The sequence below is a fragment of the Salvelinus sp. IW2-2015 genome, unplaced genomic scaffold (genome assembly GCF_002910315.2).
Source record: "Salvelinus sp. IW2-2015 unplaced genomic scaffold, ASM291031v2 Un_scaffold4147, whole genome shotgun sequence".
Taxonomy (NCBI): Eukaryota; Metazoa; Chordata; class Actinopteri; order Salmoniformes; family Salmonidae; genus Salvelinus; species Salvelinus sp. IW2-2015.
In genome coordinates, this window is record NW_019945419.1 from 52,734 (window position 1) to 58,437 (window position 5,704).

The window sequence follows — 5,704 nt, forward strand, 5'->3', positions numbered from 1 at the left end:
TCCCCACAGGGAGTGAGTGAATGGATATCTGTCCAATCACAGACGCCGGCTGTTGAAACCTGTCCCATCAGTCAGATCCCGCCCCCCTCTATGTTGAGTAGTGGTAAAGAGAGTGAGGTCACCCACCCTTGACCTCTGCCTGGGTGGGATTTGACCCTTGACCTCCCAGACGCTGCTTTCCATAGTGCCACACCTCAAACGGCATCCTACACCACACTTCTCTTGACCCAAACCCTGTGTGGCAGTCTGTTGTCTGTAACCTATAACTGCTAGGGAGAACATGTTGTCTGTAACCTATAACTAGTCTAGGGAGAGACCTGTTGTCTGTAACCTATAACTAGTCTAGGGAAGACCTGTGTCTGTAACCTATAACTAGTCTAGGGAGAGACCTGTTGTCTGTAACCTATAACTAGTCTAGGGAGAGACATGTTGTCTGTAACCTATAACTAGTCTAGGGAGAAGACCTGTTGTCTGTAACCTATAACTAGTCTAGGGAGAGACATGTTGTCTGTAACCTATAACTAGTCTAGGGAGAGACCTGTTGTCTGTAACTATAACTAGTCTAGGGAGAGACATGTTGTCTGTAACCTATAACTAGTCTAGGGAGAGACCTGTTGTCTGTAACCTATAACTAGTCTAGGGAGAGACCTGTTGTCTGTAACCTATAACTAGTCTAGGAGAGACCTGTTGTCTGTAACCTATAACTAGTCTAGGGAGAGACATGTTGTCTTGTAACCTATAACTAGTCTAGGGAGAGACCTTGTTGTCTGTAACCTATAACTAGTCTAGGAGAGACCTGTTGTCTGTAACCTATAACTAGTCTAGGGAGAGACCTGTTGTCTGTAACCTATAACTAGTCTAGGGAGAGACATGTTGTCTGTAACTATAACTAGCCTAGGGGAGACCTGTTGTCTGTAACCTATAATATCTAGGGAGACATGTTGTCGTAACCTATAACTAGTCTAGGAGAGACCTGTTGTCTGTAACCTATAACTAGCCCAGGGAGAGACATGTTCTCGTAACCTATAACTAGCCTAGGGAGAGACCTGTTGTCTGTAACCTATAACTAGTCTAGGGAGAGACCTGTTGTCTGTAACCTATAACTAGTCTAGAGAGAGACATGTTGTCTGTAACCTATAACTAGTCTAGGGAGAGACATGTTGTCTGTAACCTATAACTAGCCTAGGGAGAGACATGTTGTCTGTAACCTATAACTAGCCTAGGGAGAGACCTGTTGTCTGTAACCTATAACTAGTCTAGGGAGAGACCTGTTGTCTGTAACCTATAACTAGTCTAGAGAGAGACATGTGTCTGTAACCTATAACTAGTCTAGGGAGAGAACATGTTGTCTGTAACCTATAACTAGTCTAGGGAGAGACCTGTTGTCTGTAACCTAAACTAGTCTAGGAGAGACATGTGTTCTGTAACCATAACTAGTCTAGGGAGAGACCTGTTGTCTGTAACCTATAACTAGTCTAGGAGAGACATGTTGTCTGTAACCTATAACTAGTCTAGGGGAGACATGTTGTCTGTAACCTATAACTAGCCTAGGGAGAGACCTGGCTGGCTTTAAACCTGCTTTATTTAAATGAATGTAATATACAATATTATATCCTTCTGGCTAAATCACAAATGGCACCCTATTCCCTACATAGTGCACTACTTTTGACCAGGTCCCATAGTGCTCTGTTCAAAAGTAGTGCACTTTATAGGGAATAGGGTGCCATTTGGGCCAAATATGGGATCATTTGACTATAGCCTTCTGCGTTCAGCAGAGACCACTTTTTCCTTGTTGGCACTTTAATTGTTGGTAGTAGGTGTTATTATATTATTGAACCTCTGGAGCCATACGCTATTGGGTTAGTCAGGCTGATCAGCAAGTCTCAATAAGGTGTTGGGTTAGTCAGGCTGATCAGCAAGTCTCAATAAGGTGTTGGGTTAGTCAGGCTGATCAGAAAGTCTCAATAAGGTGTTGGGTTAGTCAGGCTGATCAGCAAGTCTCAATAAGGTGTTGGTTAGTCAGGCTGACAGCAGCTCATAAGGTGTTGGTTATCAGGCTGATCAGCAAGTCTCAATAAGTGTTGGGTTAGTCAGGCTGATCAGCAAGTCTCAATAAGGTGTTGTTAGTCAGGCTGATCAACAAGTCTCAATAAGTATCGTGTTACTCATTTTCACTGGGGGGGCATCCCAAATGGCAACTCATTCTACATTTGACCAGGGCCCATATGGGGGAATAGGAAGTCATTAATGACCAGGCCCATATGGGGGAATAGGAAGTCATTAATGACCAGGGCCCATATGGGGGAATAGGAAGCATTAATGACCAGGCCCATATGGGGAATAGGAAGTCATTAATGACCAGGGCCCATATGGGGAATAGGAAGTCATTAATGACCAGGGCCCATATGGGGGAATAGGAAGTCATTAATGACCAGGGCCCATATGGGGAATAGAAGTCATTAATGACCAGGGTCCATATGGGGGATAGAAGTCATTAATGACCAGGGCCCATATGGGGAATAGGAAGTCATAATGACCAGGGCCCATATGGGGGAATAGGAAGTCATTAATGACCAGGGCCCATATGGGGGAATAGGAAGTCATTCATGACCAGGGCCCATATGGGGGAATAGGAAGTCATTCATGACCAGGGCCCATATGGGGGAATAGGAAGTCATTCATGACCAGGGCCCATATGGGGGAATAGGAAGTCATTCATGACCAGGGCCCATATGGGGAATAGGAAGTCATTAATGACCAGGGCCCATAGGGGAATAGGAAGTCATTAATGACCAGGGCCGGAATATGAAGTCATTAATGACCAGGGCCCATATGGGGGAATACGAAGTCATTAATGACCAGGGCCCATATGGGGGAATACGAAGTCATTAATGACCAGGGCCCATATGGGGGAATAGGGTCCCATTAGGATGCAGCTTTTCACTGGGACATCCAGTGACTACAGCAGGTGTGTTGTCTGCAGATGGAGCCAGTAGCAGCCTACTACGCTTTGATGTGGCTCTGCTGTGGCTACACTTCTTTATTTGAGCCTTGGTTTATTTCATGTAAATCAAGGAGACGTGCTTTTGATTTGTCTGTTGAGTGTAAGGTGTTGTCTCAAATGTCACCCTATTCCCTATGTAGTGCACTACTGTGGGCCCTATTCCCTATGTAGTGCACTACTATGGGCCCTATTCCCTATGTAGTGTACTACTATGGGCCCTATTCCCTATGTAGTGCACTACTATGGGCCCTATTCCCTATGTAGTGCACTACTATGGGCCCTATTCCCTATGTAGTGTACACTATAGGCCCTATTCCCTATGTAGTCTGCTACTATGGGCCCTATTCCCTATGTAGTGCACTACTATGGGCCCTATTCCCTATGTAGTGCACTACTGTGGGCCCTATTCCCTATGTAGTGCGCTACTATGGGCCCTATTCCCTATGTAGTGCACTACTATGGGCCCTATTCCCTATGTAGTGCACTACTGTGGCCCTATTCCCTATGTAGTGTGCTATAAATGGAATAAGGTACCATTATGGAGACAAGCCATCTCAGAACAGACGCTGTTAAACCATTGAGTACATAACTGTGCTGTTACATATTTATATCATTTGTAAGTATGCATATTATAATTATTTTATATTTGATACATGCACTAGTTTTTAAGTGTGCATAATTTTTTCGGAACATGAATCAAACTGACGTGTAAAAAAGTTGAAAAAAATAAAGTACTTTTTTGTTTAACCTGTGTTTGTCTGGTCTGTTTGTCTGGTCTGTCTGTCTGGTCTGTTTGTCTGGTCTGTTTGTCTGGTCTGTTTGTCTGGTCTGTTTGTCTGGTCTGTCTGGTCTGTTTGTCTCTGTCTGGTCTGGTCTGTTTGTCTCTGTCTGTTGTCTGTCTGTTTGTCTGGTTTGGTCTGTGTTGTTGGTCTGTTTGTCGGTCTGTCTGTCTGTTTGTCTGGTCTGTCTGTTTGTCTGGTCTGTCTGTCTGGTTTGGTCTGTTTGTCTGTTTGGTCTGTTTGTCTGGTTTGTCGTTGTCTGGTCTGTTTGTCTGGTCTGTTTGTCTGTTGGTCTGTTGTCTGGTCTGTCTGTTTGTCTGTTTGGTCTGTTTGTCTGGTTTGTCTGTTTGTCTGGTTTGTCTGGTTTGGTCTGTTTGTCTGGTCGGTCTGTCTGTCAGGTCTGTTTGTCTGGTGGTCGTTTGTCTGGTCGGTCTGTCTGTCTGTCTGTTTGGTCTGTTTGTCTGTCTGTTTGTCTGGTCTGTCTGTTTGTCTGTCTGTCTGGTCTTGTTTGTCTGGTGTCTGTTTGTCTGGTCGGTCTGTCTGTCTGTCTGGTTTGGTCTGTTTGTCTGTCTGTTTGTCTGGTCTGTCTGGTTTGGTCTGTTTGTCTGGTCTGTCTGTCGATCTTTGGCCAGGATTCAATCCAAGGCAGGTTACAGGTCGACACTCTAAACAGCCGACAATGGTCCTCTAAAGGCCCAATGTCCCCAACGTTCACGGAGATCACTTCATGGTAAATGCTGAAGATGTTTGTTCTGAAGATGAATAAATTGCATGTAAAAGTTTAATTGTCAGCTGTCCAGTACGCAGCTTTATAACCAGATTGAATCCTGTCCAGTACACAGCTTTATAACACAGATTGAATCCCGGCCAGTACGCAGCTTTATAACACATGAATCCCGGCCAGTGTCTCTGAAGGAGAGAAAGATACAAGAGAAGGAACATGTTTGTGTAATGAAACAGTCCAGGATCAGATTAGCCTTTACCAGCTCTGTGTGTAATGAAACAGCCCAGGATCAGATGAGCCTTTACCAGCTCTGTGTGTAATGAAACAGCCCAGGATCAGATGAGCCTTTACCAGCTCTGTGTGTAATGAAACAGCCCAGGATCAGATTAGCCTTTACCAGCTCTGTGTGTAATGAAACGCTAATCTGATCCTGGGCTGTTTCATTACACACAGAGCTGGTAAAGGCTAATCTGATCCTGGGCTGTTTCATTACACACAGAGCTGGTAAAGGCTCATCTGATCCTGGGCTGTTTCATTACACACAGAGCTGGTAAAGGCTCATCTGATCCTGGGCTGTTTCATTACACACAGAGCTGGTAAAGGCTAATCTGATCCTGGACTGTTTCATTACACAAACATGTTCCTTCTCTTGTATTCTTTCTCTCCTTCAGAGACACTGGCCGGGATTCAATCTGTGTTATAAAGCTGCGTACTGGCCGGGATTCAATCTGTGTTATAAAGCTGTGTACTGGACAGGATTCAATCTGTGTTATAAAGCTGCGTACTGGACAGCTGACAATTAAACTTTTACATGCAATTTATTCATCTTCAGAACAAACATCTTCAGCATTTACCATGAATGTGATCTCCGTGAACGTTGGGGACATTGGGCCTTTAGAGGACCATTGTCGGCTGTTTAGAGTGTCGACCTGTAACCTGCCTTGGATTGAATCCTGGCCAAAGATCGACAGACAGACCAGACAAACAGACCAAACCAGACAGACCAGACAAACAGACAGACAAACAGACCAAACCAGACAGACAGACAGACCGACCAGACAAACAGACACACCAGACAAACAGACCAGACAGACAGACAAACAGACAGACCAGACAAACAGACAGACAAACAGACCAAACCAGACAGACAGACAGACCGACCAGACAAACAGACACACCAGACAAACAGACCTGACA

General features: G+C 44.8%; 1 long non-coding RNA gene across 1 annotated transcript; it reads left to right on the forward strand.

The window, feature by feature from the left end:
- Window positions 1–1,465: 1,465 nt before the first annotated feature.
- LOC139026221 (uncharacterized) lies at window positions 1,466–3,751 on the forward strand. Its single transcript, XR_011477974.1, has 3 exons — window positions 1,466–2,010; window positions 2,043–2,255; window positions 2,797–3,751. It is a non-coding gene; the product is annotated as an uncharacterized lncRNA (long non-coding RNA).
- Window positions 3,752–5,704: the final 1,953 nt, after the last annotated feature.